Source organism: Arachis hypogaea, chromosome 18 (genome assembly GCF_003086295.3).
Source record: "Arachis hypogaea cultivar Tifrunner chromosome 18, arahy.Tifrunner.gnm2.J5K5, whole genome shotgun sequence".
NCBI lineage: Eukaryota > Viridiplantae > Streptophyta > Magnoliopsida > Fabales > Fabaceae > Arachis > Arachis hypogaea.
In genome coordinates, this window is record NC_092053.1 from 78068750 (window position 1) to 78092169 (window position 23420).

Sequence of the window (23420 nt, forward strand, 5' to 3'; positions counted from 1 at the left end):
GTTCTCTCAATTTCGGGATCAAAAGTGGCTAAGCTTGGATCCAGCAGTGATCGTGTCATTCACTGAAAGGGGCATAGAGCTCATGACAAGAAAATGCACTAAACAAAAATGAATCCTAACTAACAATCAACTAGCAACAATCAAGAAAGAATGCAAGTATTCACATATCCACATATTTACACTAACCAACAATATGGCACACATTTGCAACTCCCCGGCAACGGCGCCATTTTGATGAGCTATATTTTGTCGGTATAGAATTTTACCAAATAAGTTCGTCGTGAGTATAGTCTAAACCAACAAGCTGTAACGCATCAAACAAAGTAAATGTGTGTCCACAATTCAAATCAATAACCGAGAGTATTAGTCTCAAGTCGTTCTCCCTAGGAGTTTCCCTAAGGTGCACATTATTGGCTAGGAGTCTCTTGGTGTTTGAGGTTGAATACAAGAAATGTAAACAAGCTTGCATAAAAATAATGAACAAATAACAATGAAACTAAGGGACACGAGAATTTTAAATCAAGCAAGAGTGAAAAATCAATCAATATAAAAGCCTTGGCTAGGGTTGAGAATTGGAAGTCCTATCATTATTATCTCCATTAATTGTGATATCAATTGGTTATTGCTCCACTTAGTTAACCTCTAACTATGATGGAAAGTCAAGTAGAGATAATCAATTTGAGTCCACAAGTCCTAGTCAAATCCTAAGAAAGGACTAGAGTTAGTATCATTCAAATCAATTAGCAATTTCCAATTGTCAATCAACAAAAGACCTTGATAATTCAAGTGTCTCCAATTACCCAACTCCTAAGCCAAGAGTGAAGAACTACTCCATAGCTATAGTTGACATTTTCTCAAGCAATTGGTGAGCAATAACAGAAGACATCATGAAATTGAGAGGAGAATGTGAATTAAAGCTATCTATTACAAACAATTAACAACAATCAAATAATTAACAATAATGAACATGAAATTTCTCAATGCATTAATAGAAATCAAAGTAACAAGATCCAAATCCATAACAAAAACACTAAATTGAGAGTAGAAGAGAAAGATCTACAATTAGAACAATCTAAAATTGAAATTGAATTCAGATCTAACCAAGGGATCCAAGTGCAATTGGAATTGAGAAAGCCAAAACCTAGAGAGAAGTTGGAGTTTCTCTCTCTAAAAATGTAACTTCTAAAAGTAACTACCAAAATATCTAAATGTGTAAAAAGAGTGAAATCCCCTTCAATCCTTGGTCCTTTATGTCTTTCCCACCAGAATTCTGATCAAAACTGGGCCTGAAGCTCCGCTGAAATCGCCAGGCACGTTTTCATCAAAGAGGTCACGTGCGCACGTCACGCATACGCGTCGATGGGTTTTTGCGATCCACGCATACGCGTCAAGCGTGCATACGCATCGATGAAAATTCTGGTCAGCCACGCATAAGCGTCCCTTTTTGCGCGCCAATCCAAGATCCAGCTCCCACGCGTGCGCGTCGGTACCACTGCTCCAAAACTCCATTTTTCATGCTCCTTCGACTTATGCATGCTTCCTTTCCCTCTTCTAGACTATTCCTGCCCCTATAAGTTCTAAAACCACTCAATAAATAGATCACGGCATCAAATGGTAATAGAGAGAGATCAAAATATAGCCTATTTAGGGTCTAAAACGCATGTTTTCAACCATCAAGCAAAACTAGGAAGGAAACACAAAACCATGTATTTTATATGGATAAGTGTGATAGAATGTTGATAAAATCCTCTTAATTATGCACAAAATATACCACGAAATAGTGGTGCATCATGACTTCATTAAAGCATTACCCTAGGAAGTTCTTGACAAAGGAAACACTCCAACCATCACACGACACCCAAGTTTTAAAAACAAAGAAGTGAAGACAATCAACAAAAGCACTAAAAAGAGGATGGTGACCGAGGAATGGAGGACAATATCCATAAAGGAAAAAAGGACAACTGCAAATAATCCAACCCTACCCCAACAAGCAAAGCAAATCAAGCAAATAACAAAAGAAAGCTTGTTGGGAAGAGGCCAAAACAGGGGATATCAAACTTCCCCTCTGCTTCTCTGAAGTCATTTCTCTTGATCGATTGGAAGAAAAGGAAGAAAGTTGATAACAACATGTCAAGCTAATGACATTAAAAGAGCGCTTGTTGGGAGGCAACCCAACCAAAGGTAACATTTCCTTTCTTTGCTTACTTTACTTTCAATAATTTGGCATATGATTGCATTCTAAGTTTGGTATTGCCACGCAACAATTTGACTTTCAATCTTCACTTGGTACTTGCATCATTCTAAAATGAAAGTGTCACACTAAGCTTGGTGTTGCCACTTGATGAGGGAAAAGCGATTCCATATAAACTCACCGGCAAGTGTACCAGGTCGCATCAAGTAGAAATAACTCACAAGAGTGAGGTCGATCCTACAGGGATTGATGGATCAAGAAATTTTAGGGAGGTGATTAGTTTAGTTAAGCTAACCGTGGTGAATTGGGTGAAATTGGAGCAACAGAAAGTGAATTGCAAGAATTGTAAATTGCAGAAAGTAAATTAGCTTAATCCTAAAGAGCAAGAAACATAAATTGTAGCAAATGTAAAGGGGATTGGGTGCTAGAAAATTTAATGAAAGCAGTAAATCAGATCTCAGAACAATCACAGAAGAATTAAATTGCATGAAAAGTAAATTCAAATCACAGCAAACTCAAATGTAAAGTTGCAGAAAGTAAAATTGCATAAGAGAATTGCAAAAATTGAGAATTTTCATTGAAATAAAACTAAATTCAATACTGAAGTGCAGAAAAATAAAAGTGTATGAAAGAGAGCCTTCTATTCTACCCATACTCCTACTCATACTGCTTCCTACTACTATTGCAACCTACTGTTCGTCCGTCCTTTTGAAATGCAACTGATGCCTTTATATGGGCTTTACAAAATGAAAATGAAATTGTAAACAAATTACAAGTAAATGAAATTCTTATTCTACCTATGTCTTGTGCCTTTGAGTGATGTCAATGGGCTTTGCTTGCTTTGGAGCTTCAATGGGCTTTGAATCAGATTAATTGAGCCAAAAATTGCACTTCCAGGAGAGCAAAGCGTTTGAAAATTGAGCGCAGCGTTCATTCACCCACGCGTACAAGTCCCTCACGCTGGTGCGTGCTTTTGCATTTTCGCCCATCGACGCGTACGCGTCATGTACGCGTGCGCGTCCCTTGTAGCGTTTTCTTAATGAGCGCTACGTTTGCTTAACGAACGCTGCCCCATGCGTGCACGTGGGTAGCAAAATCTCAATTCCAGGCTTTAGCACCAGCCATGTGTGCGCGTGCTTCATCCGAGGTTCTCCATCGACGCGTGTGCGTCAAGCACGCATGCGCGTCGATTGCAAAACTTTGCCTCTAAATTTGAATATGCCCGAAAACGCTGGTTTACTGAATGTAGCGCTCTCTTTTAAAAACGAGCGCTAAACACTTCCACGCGTACGCATCATGCACGCGTACGCGTGGTTCTTTGGAAATTGCCCCTGACGCATAAGCGTCCCATGCGCGTGCGCGTCGCTTACTGAGCGTGGCATTCTTACTTATTTTGTGCTTTCTGCTTCTTTTTTTCTCTATCTTTTCACCTGTCATCAACCAAACAGATACATCAAAGCCTTGGCATAATCATCAATTCTTGCATCATTCATATTATCAACCAAATCTTGCAAGAAATCTAATGAAAATGCATAAAATTATCAGTGTTTGATTGATTCAAGACAAGCATGAAATTCTCACTCAAATACTTATTTGTTACCTAAAAATGCATGAAAACCAATAAAAAATAATAAAATAGGCTTGTGAAACTAGCCTAAGATGACTTGTCATCACAACTTATTTTTCATGCTAGGTCCCATGCACACCACTTATTAATGCAATCACATTGTCTCTGTTTTTACTTCTTGTGCCTTTATTGTATCCTTACTTTTGCTTGCTTAAGCACATGCATTACTCATATTTCATTGTGTAAGACACTCATGACCCATTATAAACTTCACCACCATTATTTTATTTGTTGCTTGAGGACAAGCAATCATTCTAAGTTTGGTGTGGGAAGGGAAAGAATAGGAGAAAAGTGACAACAACAATGAAGATGAACTACAAGGTGGTAAACTTCCTTTTCCTCTTATTTGTTTCCAGTACCTTAAATTGCATGATTGTCTCTTCTTTTCTTTATATGCACATGTATTCTGAATAAGCATAGCTTGAATTTTGAATTGTAACATGTTGCTGTGACATTATGATTACCATCTTGAACTTTTGTGAGTCAAAGTAATTAAGTATCATGATCATAAACAAACATGGTAATTAAAGAAGAAGCTAGTATGAGCTTATAAGTATTGGGAGGCTAGTATGATTAATTTGTTGTTCAATTGCATTGGAATTTATTTAATGAATGATGCATTTTCTTGTGATTATGGCAATTCTTTGATGCATTTTGTTTGGTTGATGATAGGTGAGGAGAATCAGAGAAGAAGCAGAGAAAGCAACGTTGGTGGCCAAAGTTGGCTCACCAATGTTGCCTCAAACATTGTGAAGAAGAGAGGAAGCAATGTTGGTAGCCAAGGTTGGCTCACCAATGTTGCCACAAACGTTGTGAAGAAGAGAGGAAGCAACGTTGGTGGCCAAGGTTGGCTCACCAATGTTGCCATAAACGTTGACTCAAGGAAGGCAAGCAACATTGGTGGCCAAAGTTAGCTCACCAATGTTGCCCACCAACATTCCAAGCTCCACATGCAACGTTGGTGGCCAAAGTTGGCTCACCAATGTTGCTCACCAACATTCTAAGCTCTACATGTAACGTTGGTGGCCAAAGTTGGCTCACCAACGTTGCTAGCAACGTTGCACACCAACGTCTTCGATAAATCTTCAAGTTGGAGCTGGAAGAATTGCCTTGTGTGCATCGCACAGAGTAGTGTGCATACGCACAAGGAGGAATGTTGGCGCACCAACGTTGGTGAACAAACGCCAGTGGCAACGTTCCTAAAGGATTTTAAAGGGAACGTTAGCCACCGTTTGTGCACAAACATTGGTCACCAACGCCAACACCAACTTTTATTCCAAATGGCAACCAAGCAAGCTTGTGAACGTTAGTGAACTAACGTCGTCCTTGTCAACGTCACAAAGTCACTACAAACTTGCTTCAACAATAGGCCAAAGCCCACATCCAAAGACTTGAAGATTGATCTAGGAAGTGTATAAATAGGATAGATTTTGAAGAGGGAAAGAAGGCTGGGAAGCAGGGACCTTAATTGGAAAACCTTGAATCATTTTCTTTGTACTTTTCTTTTACTTTCTTGTACTTTCTTTTCTTTTTTTTTTTTTTTTTGATTGAGCAATGATGAACTAAACCCCTAATAATTAGGTGGAGGAGCTCTATTGTAATTCACAACATTGAATGAAATTCTTCTTCTTCTCAATCCGCTTGTTGTAGCTAAAGGATATCTTCTATATTGATTGTGATTCACTCACTCTGGAAGGGGGTTTGAATCTATTGAATGCTTATGCGAGCCTCGGAAGGGGAATCATGGGCATTAGAATTGAAGCTCTATCCTTTACAATTCTCTTGACCAACACCATCCGGGAGGAATTGAGGTCTTGATTATTTGTGTGGCATATGGATAAGAGATAAGAACTTTACTTCTTCTCATGACAATTGGATCAAGGAATTGGTAAATTGATTGTGATTAGAGAGATTGGGTTGCCAAGGAATTAGGACCCAATCAATTACAATCCGCCATAGATCTACTTCATATGATTGAGAATGAAGTTGAGACCATTTGATTCATGATGGATTATGATATCTCCAATCCCTAATGAATCTTTCTCTTTGATATTCTTCATTTTGGTTACCTTGAATTCACTTTAATTGCTTTGATAATTCCCAGCAACAAAGACCCATTTAGTTTTCATGCAATTTACTTTCTAGCACCATTTACATTTGTGCCTTTACTTTCTTGCAATTTACGATTCAGCCTATTTACATTTCTTGCCATTTAATTTTCTATCATTTACTTTTCAGTATTTAATTCTCTAGTCCTTTAGTTTCCAGCATTTAAATTTCTAGTACTTTACGTTTTATTGTCTTACTTTCTTGCAATTTATATTCCGTCCATTAAATTTCACCAAACTCCTTTCAATATTAGCTTGACTAGACTCATCACCTAACTAAAGTTGCTTGATCCATCAATCCCTGTGGGATCGACCTCACTCTTGTGAGATTTACTACTTGATGCGACCCGGTATACTTGCCGTTAGTTTGTGCGGATACATCTTTCATCCATCAAGGAGTGACAAGGGTAGTTCCACCGGTGTTTTGGAGGGTTGGAGGAGAGTGGGATTGAAGTGTTAAGTTATATATTGGATTAGAATCTAAGTACCTTAGATAGTTTACCTGATTTCTGGTTAAATTTATAACTCTAACTTCTAAATCTGAGTGTCGGAGTTCTAGAATCGCCTCTGGCTTTTTCGGGACCTTATATATTATTTATGTGGGGACCATTACCATGCTAAGAACCTCCGGTTCTCATTCCATACATATGTTATCATTTTCAGATGCAGGTCGAGAGGCCCTCGCTAGGCGTCTGGAGGTTCCTAAGACAAGAGAAGTTGGGCTATTATATTTTGGGTTGTCGGTTATGTATTTATGTTTATAGACACTCCTATGTATATATAACTTATGTTTAATCAACTTAGAGGCTTTTTCGAGAACTAGGCGATTACTTTATGTATGTTGGGATATTTTGGGATATACTTATATACATGTATATATATACATGTTCTCTGGCCGGCCTTAGTTTCGCAGGTCGAGCCTGGAACTTGATATTCTGCACCTTTTGACTTTTTTCTCTTATTATTTATATATTTATTTACTCCTCTTCGTACTTAAGTTTCCGTTCATGCGAGCGATGCACTTTTCTTTTTGCGACTCATTGCTTAAGCTGTCCTTCAAGGCTCCTTGTTATACTTTCCTTTCAACTATTACTATGTATATATAATATTTTTCTTTTAGAGGTCATAGCGCCTCACCACATTTGATTTATGTCCTAGAAGTAAATCTTTGTGTGGTAAGGACTGGACTTAGATCCTTGAAGTCTGGCGCCAACTTCTCTTCCTTCTCCTAGGAGTGCATTTTGTGTTTCCTTATATATTTATATTAACTCCTTATTTGTTTAAAAACTAATCCTAAAACACAATAATTCTAACACAACTCCAAACATATGATTAGATACGAAAACTTCATAAAAAACATAAGAACTTTGATTTAAACCTTAAAAAAATTCAAAAAGATGTCTAAAAACTACTAAAGATGCCTAGGCTTCCAAGAACCTAATAAAAAAAATCAGCACCCAAAGAGTCATCCTAATTTCATTCTCACTCCCATTCACAGTATAAAAACAACCACACAAATATATATCCTTCTCTCCCTAGCCGCACGCTGCGCCGTTGAACCACCCCACATCTGCACCATTGCTCGTGCTGCCAAACAATGCCGCATGACCTCCTTCCGCCATCAGCCGTCGCAATGCCTCCACCATGAATGCCTCAGCGCCACACGCATTTGGATGTAGAAGAAGGCCGCGGATCACACCACCGTGTCTTGCTGCAAACCAGCAAGTGAGACCCAACGCCGCATTGATAAACTCCATTTTTAGGATTTATCTTGTGTTGAATTTAGAGGGATTATATCATCTTTTCTCATATTTACTCAATGAAATAGCATGGTTTTGTAAATTCTCCTTTAATTGTGCTTAAGAGTGAAAACATGCTTTTTAGGTCTTAAAATAGCTAAATTTAATTTACCTTGATTCCATTAGATGCCTTGATATATTTGTTAAGTGATTTCAGGTTTAGGAGGCAAAGATTGGATTGAGGGAATGGAGAAAAAGCATGTAGAAATGGAGAACTCATGAAGAAATGAAGGAATCGCAAAGCTATCAACCTTGACCTCTTCGCACTTAATCGATCATAACTTCAGCTACAGAGGTCCAAATGAGGCAGTTCTAGTTGCGTTAGAAAGCTAACATCCGAGGCTTCAAAATGATATAAAATTTTCCATAGTTGCCTGGCGTATAGAGACACGTACCCGTGATGTACGCGTACGCGTGATGTGCGCGTATGCGTGGAATGCTGCACGTGACTCACTAAAACCAACTCGTGGCAAGCGATTTCTGAAGTATTTTGGGTCCAATCCAACTCATTTCTGATGCTATTTAACCTAAGGATTGAAGAGGGATGGACCAATTAGTGACCAATTAGTTTAGTTTTGGAGGGAAAGTTAGTTTCTAGAGAGAGAAGCTCTCACTTCTCTCTAGAATTAGGATTAGGTTAGATCTAGATTAGAATTTCTTAGATCTAGGTTAATTTCATACCTTGATTTACTTTTCCTTTGCAATTTCTTCTTCTTCTACCTTTCCTCTCTCTAGTTTAGCATTTAATTCTTGTAATTCTCTACTTTTATGTTGATGCACTTTTGTTCTTCCATTTTCCTTTAATGCAATTTATGATTCATGTTCCTTTAATGTTGAATTGCTTTGTTGTTGTTTAATTCCTTGGAATTAGTAGTTGTAGATTTATAATTCTTGCAATTTGATTTTACTTTCCTTTTATGCATCCCAAGTGTTTGACAAAATGCTTGGTTAGATTATAAAGTAGATTTTTCTCCTCTTGGCCTAGGTAGAGTAATTAGTGACTCTTGAGTTATCGAATTCCATTGTTGATTGATAATTGGAAGTTGCTAATTGACTTGAATGCCACTAAAGCTAGTCTTTCATCTATATTAGGCTAGGACTTGTGGAACCAAGTTAGTTCATTGATGAGCGGATATTTTATACCCTTTTTGGCATTATTTTTACATAGTTTTTAGTATGATTTAATTACTTTTTATTATATTTTTATTAATTTTTATTTAAAAATCACATTTCTAGACTTTACTATGAGTTTGTGTATTTTTCTGTGATTTCAGGTATTTTCTGGCTGAAATTGAGGGACCTGAGCAAAAATCTGTTTCAGAGGCTGAAAAAGGACTGCAGATGCTGTTGGATTCTGACCCTCCTGGAGTCGAAGTGGATTTTCTGGAGCTACAGAAGTCCAATTGGCACGCTCTCAATTGCATTAGATAGTAGACATCCTGCACTTTCCAAAAATATATAATAGTTCATACTTTGTCTGAGATTTGATGCCCAAACAGGCGTTCAAATACAGCCTAAAACATCTTAGCATAAAACGCCCAAACTGGCACCAAAACTGGCATTTAACTCCAGGAACAGCCTATGCATGAAAGAAAGCTTCAATGCTCAACCCAAGCACACACCAAGTGGGCCCCGGAAGTGGATTTCTGCACTATCTGCACTTAGTTACTCATTTTCTGTAATCCTAGGCTACTAGTTGAGTATAAAAACTACTTTTAGAGATTTATTTTATATCTTTGGAATATCTTTTATCACTTTGATCTTGGAGACCATTGTACACGTTTGGAGGCTGGCCATTCAGCCATGCCTAGACCTTTTTCACTTATGTATTTTCAACGGTGGAGTTTCTACACCCCATAGATTAAGGTGTGGAGCTCTGCTGTTCTTCATGAATTAATGCAATTACTACTGTTTTCTATTCAATTCACGCCTACTTCTTCTCCAAGATATACTCTTGTACTTAATTTAGTTAAGTCAGAATGAAAGGGTGACCTGTGACAATCACCCAATCTTTGTTACTCGCTTAGCCAAGATCGCATGCCTGACAACCACAAAGCGGTCTACATGATGTTCAACGTAGTCATTGGACGACAGCCAAAGTATACTCTCTTGGATATCTAATACACGGACCGAGTCCGTGTGATTAGTATCTTCGTGGTATAGGCTAGAATTATTGACAGCCATTCATGGGATCCGGAAAGTCTAAACCTTGTCTGTGGTATTCCGAGTAGGATTCAAGAAGGAATGACTGTGACGAGCTTCAAATCTGTGAATGTTGGGCGCAAGTGACAGTGTGCAAAAGGATCAATGGATTCTATTTTGACGCTAGCGGAAACCGACAGATGATTAGCCATGCGGTAGCTGTACCTGGTATTTTTCATCCAAGACGAGAAATCCGACAGTTGATTAGTCGTGCAGAAACCGTAGAGGACCATTTTTACTGAGAGGATCTTACAGCTTGCCATGGAAGGAGGTAACGCATGGTTGGGAGGAGGCAGTAGGAAAGCAGAGGTTCAGAAGCAACAAAGCATCTCCATACGCTTATCTGAAATTCCCACTAATGAATTGCATAAGTAACTCTATCTTATTTATGTTTTATTTATATTTTAATTATCAAAACTCATAACCATTTGAATCCTCCTGACTGAGATTTACAAGGATGACCATAGCTTGATTCAAGCCGACAATCTCCATGGGATCGACCCTACCTCACGTAAGGTTTATTTCTTGGATGACCCAGTGCACTTGCTGGTTAGTTACGCGGAATTGTGAATAAGTGTTAAGATCACGATTTCGTGTACCATTCATTCACTTGACTTTTCTTCATAGTTAGAGGTTAACTAAGTGGGAGCAATGGACAATTCTCATCATAATTGATAAGGATAGCTAGGATAGGACTTCTAGTTCTCATACTGATGAGCGGATAATTTATACCCTTTTTGGCATTGTTTTTACATAGTTTTTAGAATGTTTTAATTACTTTTTATTATATTTTTATTAGTTTTTATGAAAAAATCACATTTCTGGACTTTACTATGAGTTTGTGTATTTTTTTTGTAATTTCAGGTTTTTTCTGGCTGAAATTGAGGGACCTAAGCAAAAATCTGATTCAGAGGCTGAGAAAGGACTGCAGATGCTGTTGGATTTTGACCCTCCTGTACTCGAAGTAGATTTTCTAGAGCTACCAAATCCCAATTGGCACGCTCTCAGTTGCGTTGGAAATTAGACATCTTGGGCTTTCCAGCCATATATAATAGTCCATACTTTGCCCGAGATTTGATGCCCCAAACTGGCGTTCAAACACCCACCAAAGACCCTTTTCTGGAGTAAAACGCCCAAACTGGCACCAGAACTGGAGTTAAACGCCCAAACTGGCACCCAAGCTGGCGTTTAACTCCAAGAATGGCCTATGCATGTGAAAGCTTCAATGCTCAGCCCAAGCACACACCAAGTGGGCCCCGGAAGTGGATTTCTGCACTATCTGCACTTAGTTACTTATTTTCTGTAATCCCTAATAACTAGTTTAGTATAAATAGCACTTTTTACTATTGTATTCGCATAATATACTATCCTTGGACTTGGAGGCTGGCCACACGGCCATGCCTAGACCTTTTTCTCTTATATATTTTCTACGGTGGAGTTTCTACACCTCGTAGATTAAGGTGTGGAGCTCTGCTGTTCTTCATGAATTAATGCAAGTACTATTGTTTCTCTTTCAATTCACACCTACTTCTTTTCCAAGATATACTCTCGTACTTAATTCAGTTAAGTCAGAATGAAGGGGTGACCCGTGACAATCACCCACTATCTTCATGACTCGCTTAGCCAAGATCTGCATGCCTGACAACCACAAGCGGTCTACATGATGTTCAACGTAGTCATTGGACGACAGCCGGAGTATATTCTCTTGGGTCTCTAAGCCACGATTCGCATCATCTCTCCTGACAACAAAGCATCCGAATCCGTGATTAGAACCTTCATCGTATAGGCTAGAACCATTGGCAGCATTCCTGAGATCCGAAAAGTCTAAACCTTGTCTGTGGTACTCCGAGTAGAATCTGGGAAGGGATGACTGTGATAAGCTTCAAACCTGCAAACGTTGGGCGCAGTGACAGTGTGCAAAAGGATAGAGAGATCCTATTTCGACGCTAGTGAGAACCGACAGATGATTAGCCGTGCGGTAGCTGTACCTGGTATTTTTCATCCGAGACGAGAAATCCGACAGTTGATTAGCTGTGCAAAGATCGTACCTGGTATTTTTCATCTGAGAGGATCATACAGCTTGCCATGGAAGGGAGCATGCATGGTTGGAAGAAGACAATAGGAAAGCAGAGGTTCAGAAGCAACAAAGCATCTCCAAACTCTTACCTGAAATTCCCACCAATGAATCACATAAGTATCTCCAAACGCGGGATCGACCCTTACTCACGTAAGGTATTACTTGGACGACCCAGTGCACTTGCTGGTTAGTTGTGCAGAGTTGTAAAAAGTGTGAATCACAATTTCATGCACCACATACCTTTCCAAGAGCTTTTCTAGTTGTTTGTTTATTTTTTTTGCAATTTACAATTCTTGTTTCTTATTCCAAAAACCCCAAAACATACTTCATAGCCAATAACAAGAACACCTTATTGCAATTCCTAGGGAGAACGACCCGAGGTTTGAATACTTCGGTTATTAATCTTAGGGGTTTGTTACTTGTGACAAATAAATTTTTGTATGAAAGGATTATTGTTGGTTTAGAAACTATACCTGCAACAGAATTTCATTTGAGAATTCTAAACCACCATATGCCTATGAGCCATATCCACAACATAACCCTCAACCATACTCACAAGCCCCTCCCTACCAACCACCTTCATATGACCCTAATCCATATCCATCATTCCAATAACCATATGAGCCATATGAACCACATATAGAGCCACCACCATTCCAACATCAATACTTTCTAGAGCCACCCTCTCCATACCATGACCAAGATGAACCACCTCCAATGTGTGCAAATTTTCAACCTCAAGATGAATTCTATCTCTCACCACAACCCTCCATGGAAGAATATCAATGCCCATCTCTCACGAAAACCATGGATCGGCTTCAAGCAACCGTCCGTCAAAAGTTAGAAGCATGGGACTCATACCACATGTCCACAGATGATTGTGGAAGAGCAACCGAAGAGGATATTTTGAAGGAGGTTGTAGAATATCAACTTGAGAACAATAGATTGGAGTGTGTTGGGCACCAAGTAGAACAAATGGAGAACATAGAAGGGAGGATCATGCAGCTTGCCATGGAAGGGAGCACGCATGTTTGGAAGAAGACAATAGGAAACCAGAGGTTCAGAAGCAACAAAGCATCTCCAAACGCTTATCTGAAATTCCCACCAATGAATCACATAAGTATCTCTATCTTATTTTATGTTTTATTTATCTTTTAATTATCAAAACCTCATAACCATTTGAATCCACCTGACTGAGATTTACAAGATGACCATAGCTTGCTTCAGGCCAACAATCTCCGTGGGATCGACCCTTACTCACGTAAGGTATTACTTGGACAACCCAGTGCACTTGCTGGTTAGTAGCGGAGTTGTGAAAAGTGTGAATCACAATTTCGTGCACCAAGTTTTTGGCGCCATTGCCGGGGATTGTTCGAGTTTGGACAACTGACGGTTCATTTTGTTGCTTAGATTGGGTAATTTTATTTTATGTTTAAACTTTTTATTTTTAATTTTGAAAAAAAAATTTGTGTTTCTTGTTTGAGTCTAGTGTCAAATTTTAAGTTTGGTGTCAACTGCATGTTTTTTATTTTCTTAGATTTTCGAAAATTCATGCATTGTGTTCTTCTTTGATCTTCAAGTTGTTCTTGATGATTTTCCATGTTTAATCTTGTGATTTTCTTGTTTTGTGTTTTTTGTTGTTTTTCATATGCATTTTTGAATTCATAGTGTCTAAACATTAAAAATTTCTAAGTTTTGTGTCTTGCATGTGTTTCTTTTCTTAAAAATTTTCAAAAATATGTTCTTGATGTTCATCTTGATCTTCAAAGTGTTCTTGGTGTTCATCTTGACATTCAAAGCGTTCTTGCATGCATTATTTATTTTGATCTTAAATTTTTATGTTTTGTTTCATTTTGTTATTTTTCTCTTTCTTCATTAAATTCAAAAAAATATATTTCCTTATTTTATTCATAAATTTCGAAATTTTGAGTTGACTTGGTTAAAAATTTTTAAAATTTAGTTGTTTCTTGTTAGTCAAGTCAAAATTTCAATTAAAAAATTCTATCTTTTCAAATCTTTTTCAAAATCAAATCTTTTTCATTTTTCTTTCATGTTTTTCGAAAATTCTTCAAAATTAATTTCCAAAATCTTTTTCTTAATTTTATTTCATAATTTTCGAAATCCTTGCTAACAATTAATGTTTTGATTCAAAAATTTCAAGTTTGTTACTTTCTTGTTAAGAAAGGTTCAATCTTTAAATTCTAGAATCATATCTTTTAGTCTCTTGTTAGTCAAGTCATCAACTTTAATTTTAAAAATCAAATCTTTTTAATTTCTTTTTTAAATCTTTTTCAAAATAAATTTCAATCATATCTTTTTCAAAATTTAATTTCAAACTCTTTTTCTAACTTCTTATCTTTTCAAAATTTATTTTCAAATCTTTTTCAATTAATTACTTGTTTGTTTTATTTTAATTTTAAAAAGTTTACTATTTCTTATCTTTTTCAAAACCACCTAACTACTTTTCTCTCTAATTTTCGAAAACAACTAACAATTTTTTCAAAAATCTTTTTTAATTAATTAATTTATTTTTCAATTTGCTTTTTTTTTCTTAAATTTTGAATTCTAACTTATAACTAAAATAAAAATAAAAATAAAAATATTTTTCTTTTCTTTTAATTAATAATTCGAACCCTCTCTCCCTCTCTGTGTTCGAATTTCTTCTTCTACCTTATTCTTCTATTCTTCTATTCTTATACTCACATAAAGGAATCTTTATACTGTGACATAGAGGATTCCTCTTCTTTTCTATTATCTTCTTTTTCATATGAGCAGAAACAAGGATAAAAACATTCTTGTTGAAGCTGATCCTGAACCTGAAAGGACTCTGAAGAGGAAGCTAAGAGAAGCTAAAGCACAATACTCCAGAGAGGACCTGATAGAAATTTTCGAAAAAGAAGTAGACATGGTAGCCAAACCCAGCAACAATGGTGGAGATGCAAGGAAGGTGCTTGGTGACTTTACTGCACCAACTTCCAACTTCAATAGAAGAAGTAAATTACATGGGAGAATCCTATGGAAACACTTACAATCCTTCATGGAGGAATCATCCTAATTTCTCATGGAAGGATCAGCAGAAGCCTAATCAAAGCTTCAATAATAATAATGGTGGGAGAAATAAGTTTGGCAATAGCAAGCCTTTTCCATTATCTTCTTAGCAACAGACAGAGAATTCTAAGCAGAGCCTCTCTGACTTAGCAATCATAGTCTCTGATCTATCTAAGACCACTCTCAGTTTCATAACTGAAACAAGGTCCTCCATCAGAAATTTGGAGGCAAAAGTGGGTCAGCTGAGTAAAAAAGTTACTAAAATCCCTCCTAGTACTCTCCCAAGCAATACAGAAGAGAATCCAAAGAGAGAGTGCAAGGCCATCAATATAACCAAAATTGTCGAACCCATGGAGGAGGAAGAGGCAGTGATTTCCAGCGAGGAAGACCTCAATGGACGTCCACTGACAACTAAGGAGTTCCTTCCTGAGGAACCCAAGGAATCTGAGGCTCATATAGAGACCATAGAGATTCCACTAAACTTACTGTTGCCATTCAAGAGCTCTGATGAGTATTCTTCCTCTGAAGAAGATGAAGATATTATTGAAGAGCAAGTTGCTCAGTATCTAGGAGCAATCATGAAGCTGAATGCCAAGTTATTTGGTAATGAGACTTGGAAGGATGAACCTCCATTGCTCATCAATGAACTAAATGCTTTGGTTCAACTAAAATTACCTCAAAAGAAACCGGATCCCGAAAAGTTATTAATACCATGTACCATAGGCACCATGACCTTTGAGAAGGCTTTGTGTGACCTGGGGTCAGGAATAAACCTCATGTCATTCTCTGTAATGGAGAAACTAGGGATCTTTGAGGTACAAGCTGCAAAAATCTCACTAGAGATGGCAGACAAATCAATGAAATAGGCTTATGGACTTGTAGAGGATGTCTTAGTGAAGGTTGAAGGCCTGTACATCCCTGCTGATTTCATAATCCTAGACACTGGGAAGGATGAGGATGAATCCATCATCCTTGGAAGACCCTTCCTGGCCACAGCAAGGGCTGTGATTGATGTGGACAGAGGAGAGTTAGTCCTTCAATTGAATGTGGACTACCTTGTGTTTAAGGCTCAAGGATCTTCTTCTGTAACCATGGAGAGGAAGCATGAAAAGCTTCTCTCAATACAGAGTCAAACAGAGCCCCCACACTCACCTTTTAAGTTTGGTGTTGGGAGGCCACCATTAAGCTCTGAGTCTCTGAGAAGCCCTCTAAGAGCTCACTGTCAAGCTATTGACATTAAAGAAGCGCTTATTGGGAGGCAACCCAATGTTATTTAATTATATTTATTTTAGACATTTGTTTTCCATTGTTATTTTATGTTTTCTTTAGGTTGATGATCATGTAAAGTCATAAAAATAGTTGCAAAAATAAAGCAAAATCAAAAACAGCATCTAAAACAGCACACCCTGGAGGACAGGCTTACTAAACGCCAGTAAGGATAGTGGTGCACGAAATCGTGATCGTTCATTCCTTGGTAACGGCACCAAAAACTTTATACGCACGTTCATAATCTTAGTTCTTTGTCACAACTTCGCACAACTAACCAGCAAGTGCACTGGGTCGTCCAAGTAATAAACCTTACATGAGTAAGGGTCGACCCCATGGAGATTGTCGGCTTGAAGCAAGCTATGGTCATCTTGCAAATCTCAGTCAGGCGAATTCAAATGATTATGGTAAATTGATAGTTAAAATATAATTAAAATATAAAATAGGATAGAAATACTTATATTATTCATTGGTGAGAATTTCAGATAAGCATATGGAGATGCTTTTGTTCCATCTGAACCTCTGCTTTCCTACTGTCTTCATCCAATCCTTCATACTCCTTTCCATGGCAAGCTGTATGTTGGGCATCACCGTTGTCAATGGCTACATCCCGTCCTCTCAGTGAAAATGGTCCAAATGCACTGTCACTGCACGGCTAATCATCTGTCGGTTCTCGATCATGCTGGAATAGGATTCAGTAATCCTTTTGCGTCTATCACTACGCCCAGCACTCGCGAGTTTGAAGCTCGTCACAGCCATCCCTTCCCAGATCCTACTCGAAATACCACAGACAAGGTTTAGACTTTTCGGATCTCAAGAATGGCCGCCAATAATTCTAGCCTATACCACGAAGACTCTGATCGTAAATCAGGAGGCTAAGAGATATACATTCAAGCTTGCTTTCATCTAGAATGGAAGTGTTTGTCAGGCACGCATTCATAAGTGAGAATGGTGATGAGCGTCACATAATCATCACATTCATCATGTTCTTGTGTGCAAATGAATATCTTAGAGAAGAAATAGGCTTGAGTTGAATAGAAAAGCAATAGTAACTTGCATTAATTCATGAGGAACAGCAGAGCTCCACACCTTAATCTATGGTGTGTAGAAACTCTACCGTTGAAAATACATAAGTGAAAATAGGGTAGACATGGCCGAGTGGCCAGCCTCCCATGGAGGTCTCAGAACGTCAAAATTACATAATGTGTTCCAGAGATGTGAAATAAATCACTAAAAATAGTTTTTATACTAAACTAGTAACTAGGGTTTACAGAAATGAGTAAATGATGCAGAAATCCACTTCCAGGCCCACTTGGTGTGTGCTTGGGCTGAGCATTGAAGCTTTCACGTGTAAAGGTCTTCTTTGGAGTTGAATGCCAGTTTGTAACTTGTTTCTGGCATTTAACTCTCCTTTGCAACTTGTTTCTGGCGTTTAACGCCCGAATAGGGCAGAAAGCTGGCGTTGAACGCCAGTTTGCATCGTCTAAAATTGGGCAAAGTATAGACTATTATATATCGCTGGAAAGCCCTGGATGTCTACTTACTAACGCAGTTGAGAGCGCGATATTTGAACTTCTGTAGCTCCAGAAAATCCACTTTGAGTGCAGGGAGGTCAGAATCCAACAGCATCTGTAGTCCTTCTTCAGCCTCTAAATCAGATTTTTGCTTAAGTCCCTCAATTTCAGTCAGAAAATACCTAAAATCACAGAAAAACACACAAACTCCTAGTAAAGTCCAGAAATGTGATTTTTAATTAAAAACTAATAAAAATATACTAAAAACTAATCAAATCATACTAAAAACTATCTAAAAACAATGCCAAAAAGCGTATAAATTATCTGCTCATCACAACACCAAACTTAAATTGTTGCTTGTCCCCAAGCAACTGAAAATCAAATAGGATAAAAAGAAGTGAATATACTATAAATTCCAAACATCAATAAAACTTAGCTCCAATTAGATGAGCGGGACTAGTAGCTTTTTGCCTCTGAACAGTTTTGGCATCTCACTTTATCCTTTGAAGTTCAGAATGATTGGCATCTATAGGAACTTAGAATTTAGATAGTGTTATTGATTCTCCTAGTTCAGTATGTTGATTCTTGAACACAGATACTTTATGAGTCTTGGCCGTGGCCCTAAGCACTTTGTTTTCCAGTATTACCACCGGATACATAAATGCCACAGACACATAACTGGGTGAACCTTTTCAGATTGTGACTCAGCTTTGCTAGAGTCCCCATTTAGAGGTGTCTAGGGTTCTTAAGCACACTTTTTTTTTCTTTGGACCTTGACTTTAACCGCTCAGTCTCAAGCTTTTGGCTTGACACCTTCACGCCACAAGCACATGGTTAGGGACAGCTTGGTTTAGCCGCTTAGGCCAGGATTTTATTCCTTTGGGCCCTCCTATCCACTGATGCTCAAAGCCTTGGATCCTTTTTATTACCCTTGCCTTTTGGTTTAAAGGGTTACTGGCTTTTTGCTCTTGCCTTTTGGTTTAAAGAGCTCTTGGCTTTTTCTTCTTGCTTTTTCTTTTTCTTTCTTTTATTATTTTTTTCGCCAATTTTCTTTTCTCTTTTTTTTTCGCAAGCTTCTGTATTCACTGCTTTTTCTTGCTTCAAGAATCAATTTTATGATTTTTCAGATTATCAAATAACATTTCTCCTTTTTCATCATTTTTCAAGAGCCAACAATTTTAACATTCATAAACAACAAATTCAAAAGATATATGCACTGTTCAAGCATTCATTCAGAAAAAAAAAGTATTGTCACCACATCAAAATAATTAAACTAATTTCAAGGATGAATTCGAAATCATGTACTTCTTGTTCTTTTGTGATTAAAAGCATTTTTCATTTAAGAGAGGTGATGGATTCATAGGATATTCATAGCTTTAAGACATAGACACTTAAACACTAATGATCATATAGGAAAAACACAAACATAAATAAAACATAAGGCTCAAAAACCGAAAAACAGGAAAATAAGAACAAGGAGATTAAGGAACGAGTCCACCTTAGTGAGGGTGGTGTCTCCCTCTTCCTGAAGAACCAATGGTGCTCTTGAGCTCCTCTATGTCTCTTCCTTGTCTTTTTTGCTCCTCCCTCATAGCTCTTTGATCTTCTCTAATCTCATGGAGAATGATGGAGTGCTCTTGGTGTTCCATCCTTAGTTGTCCCATGTTGGAACCTAATTCTCCTAGGGAGGTGTTGATTTGCTCCCAATAGTTTTGTGGAGGGAAGTGCATCCCTTGAGGCATCTCAGGGATTTCTTGGTGAGGAATTTCCTCATGCTCTTGTTGACGTCCATGATCTCTTGTTTGCTCCATTCTTTTCTTAGTGATGGGCTTGTCCTCATCAATGAGGATATCTCCCTCTATGTCAATTCCAGCCGAATTGCAGAGGTGGCAAATGAGGTGAAGAAAGGCTAACCTTGCCAAAGTGGAGGACTTGTCAGCCACCTTGTAGAGTTCTTGAGGTATAATCTCATGAACTTTCACTTCCTCCCCAATCATGATACTATGGATCATGATGGCCCGGTCTACAGTAACTTCAAACCGGTTGCTAGTAGGAATAATTGAGCATTGAATGAACTCCAACCATCTTCTAGCTACAGGCTTAAGGTCCGGTCTTCTCAATTGAACCGGCTTGCCTCTTGAGTCAACTTTCCATTGAGCTCCTTCCACACATATGTCCATGAGGACTTGGTCCAACCTTTGATCAAAGTTGACCCTTCTAGTGTAGGGGCGTGCATTTTCTTGCATCATTGGCAAGTTGAACGCCAACCTTACATTTTTCGGACTGAAATCTAAGTATTTCCCCCGAACCATTGTAAGCCAATTCTTTGGATTCGGGTTCCTACTTTGATCATGGTTCCTAGTGATCCATGCGTTTGCATAGAACTCTTGAACCATTAAGATCCCGACTTGTTGGATAGGATTAGAGAGAACTTCCCATCCTCTTCTTCTAATCTCTTGTCGGATCTCCAGATATTCGCTCTTTTTGAGCTTAAAAGGGACCTTAGGGATCACCTTTTTCTTGGCCACAACTTCATAGAAGTGGTCTTGATGGACCTTTGAGATGAATCTCTCCATTTTCCATGACTCAGAGGTGGAAGCAATTGCCTTCCCTTTCCTCTTTCTTGAGGTTTCTTTGGCCTTAGGTGCCATTGATTGTTTTGGAAAAACAAAAAGCAATGCTTTTACCACACCAAACTTAAAATGTTTGCTCGTCCTCGAGCAAAAAAAGAAAGAAAGTAGTAGAAGAAGAAGAAAATGGAGGAAATGGAGGGAGAGAGTGTATTTGGTCAAGGGGGAGAAATGGTGGTTGTAATGTGTGCAAATGGAGTAGTGTTGAGGGGTTTATATAGGGGTGGGTTGGAGGGTAGGTTTCGGCCATTAGGGTTGGGTTTGGGAGGGAAAATAATTTAAATTTTGGAGGTAGGTGGGGTTTATGGGGAAGAGTGGATGGATGTGAGTGGTTAAGTGTATTTAGGGAAGAGGTATGGAGGTGATTGGTGAAGGGTATTTGGGGAAGAGAGTTATGAAAAGGTGTGAAGAGTAGAAAAGAAGAGGTGGGGTAGGTGGGGATCCTGTGGGGTCCACAGATCCAGAGGGGTTAAGGACTTAACATCCCTGCTCTATTTAGGCATGTAAAACGTCCTTAGAATGCATGTCTGGCGTTAAACGCCAGCTTGCTGCTTGTTTTTGGCATTTATCGCCAATTCCATGCTCTGTTCTGGCGTTAAATGCCAGTCTGGTGCTTGTTTCTGGCGTTTAACGCCAGCTTGATGCTTCTTCCTGGCGTTAAATGCCAGTTTGATTCTTCTTACTGGCGTTTAAACGCCAGTAAGTTCTTCCTCCAGGGTGAGCTGTTTTTAATGCTGTTTTTCATTCTGTTTTTGATTTTTCAGTAGTTTTTGTGACTTCACATGATCATCAACCTAAAGAAAACATAAAATAGAAATGGAAAATAATTAAATATAATTAAATAACATTGGGTTGCCTCCCAACAAGCGCTTCTTTAATGTCAATAGCTTGACAGTGAGCTCTCATGGAGCCTCACAGATGTTCAGAGCATTGTTGGGACCTCCCAACACCAAACTTAGAGTTTGAATGTGGGGGTTCAACACCAAACTTAGAGTTTGACTATGGGGGCTTTGGTTGACTCTACAGTGAGAGAAGCTTTTCATGCTTCCTCTCCATGGTTACAGAAGGAGAACCTTGAGTCTTAAATACAAGGTAGTCCTCATTCAGTTGAAGGACCAACTCTTCTCTGTCTACATCAATCACAACTTTTGCTGTGGCTAGGAAGGGTCTTCCAAGGATGATGGATTCATCCTCATCCTTCCCATTGTCTAGAATTATGAAATCAGTAGGGATGTAAAGGCCTTCAACCTTTACTAACAAGTCCTCTACTAATCCATAAGCCTGTTTCATTGATTTGTCTGCCATCTCTAGTGAGATTCTTGTAGCTTATACCTCATAGATTCTCAGTTTCTCTATTACAGAGAGTTGCATGAGGTTTATCCCTGACCCAAGGTCACACAGAGCCTTCTCAAAGGTCATGGTGCCTATGGTACAAGGTATGAAGAACTTTCCGGGATCCGGTTTCTTCTGAGGCAATGTCTGCCTTATCAATGCACTTAGTTCATTGGTGAACAAGGGAGGTTCATCCTCCCAAGTATCATTACCAAATAAACTGGCATTCAACTTCATGATGGCTCCTAGATATTTAGCAACCTACTCTTCAATGATGACTTCATCCTCTTCAGAGGAAGAATAGTCATCAGAGCTCATGAATGGCAAAAGGAGGTTCAAAGGAATCTCTATGGTCTCTAGATGAGCCTCAATTTCTTTGGTTCCTCAAAAGTAAACTCCTTATTAGTCAGTGAACGTCCCAGGAGGTCTTCCTCACTAGGATTCATGTCCTTCTCCTCCTTTCTGGGTTCGGCCACACCAAGTAAGGTTATGGCCTTGCACTCTCTTTTTGGATTCTCTTCTGTATTGCTTGGGAGAGTACTAGGAGGAGTTTCAGTGACTCTTTTACTCAGTTGGCCCAGTTGTGCCTCCAAATTTCTAATGGAGGACCTTGTTTCATTCATGAAACTTAGAGTGGCTTTAGATAGTTCAGAGACTATATTTGCTAAGCTAGATAGATTCTGCTCAGAATTCTCTGTCTGTTGCTGAGAGGATGATGGAAAAGGCTTGCTATTGCTAAACCTGTTTCTTCCACCATTATTAAAGCCTTGTTGAGACTTTTGTTGATCCTTCCATGAGAAATTTGGATGATTTCTCCATGAGGGATTATAGGTATTTCCATAGGGTTCTCCCATGTAATTCACCTTTGCTATTGCAGGGTTCTCAGGATCATAAGCTTCTTCTTCAAAAGATGCCTCTTTAGTACTATTTGATGCAGCTTTCAATCCATTCAGACTCTGAGAAATCATATTGACTTGCTGAGTCAATATTTTATTCTGAGCCAATATGGCATTCAGAGTATCAATTTCAAGAACTCCCTTCCTCTGAGGCATCCCATTACTCACAGGATTCCTTTCAGAAGTGTACATGAACTGGTTATTTGCAACCATATCAATGAGTTCCTGAGCTTCTGCAGGTGTTTTCTTTAGGTGAATGGATCCACCTGCAGAATGGTCCAATGACATCTTTGATAATTCGGACAAACCATCATAGAATATATCCAGGATGGTCCATTCTGAAAGCATGTCAGAAGGATACTTTTTGGTCAGTTGCTTGTATCTCTCCCAAGCTTCATAGAGGGATTCACCTTCTTTCTGTTTAAAGGTTTGTACATCCACTCTAAGCTTGCTAAGCTTTTGAGGAGGAAAGAACTTGGCTAAGAAAGCCGTGACCAGCTTATCCCAAGAGTTCAGGCTATCTTTAGGTTGAGAGTCCAACCATATTCTAGCTCTGTCTCTTACAGTAAACGGGAAAAGCATAAGCCTATAGACCTCGGGATCAACCCCATTGGTCTTAACAATATCATAGATCTGCAAGAATTCAGTTAAGAACTGAAAAGGATCTTCTGATGGAAGTCCATGAAACTTGCAATTCTGTTGCATCAGAGAAACTAATTGAGGCTTTAGC

At 38.5% G+C, this 23420-nt stretch overlaps 1 non-coding gene across 1 annotated transcript; it reads left to right on the forward strand.

Moving 5' to 3' along the window:
* Window positions 1-23032: 23032 nt before the first annotated feature.
* Window positions 23033-23140, forward strand: LOC112773995 (small nucleolar RNA R71). Its single transcript, XR_003188511.1, has one exon. It is a non-coding gene; the product is annotated as a small nucleolar RNA R71 (small nucleolar RNA).
* Window positions 23141-23420: the final 280 nt, after the last annotated feature.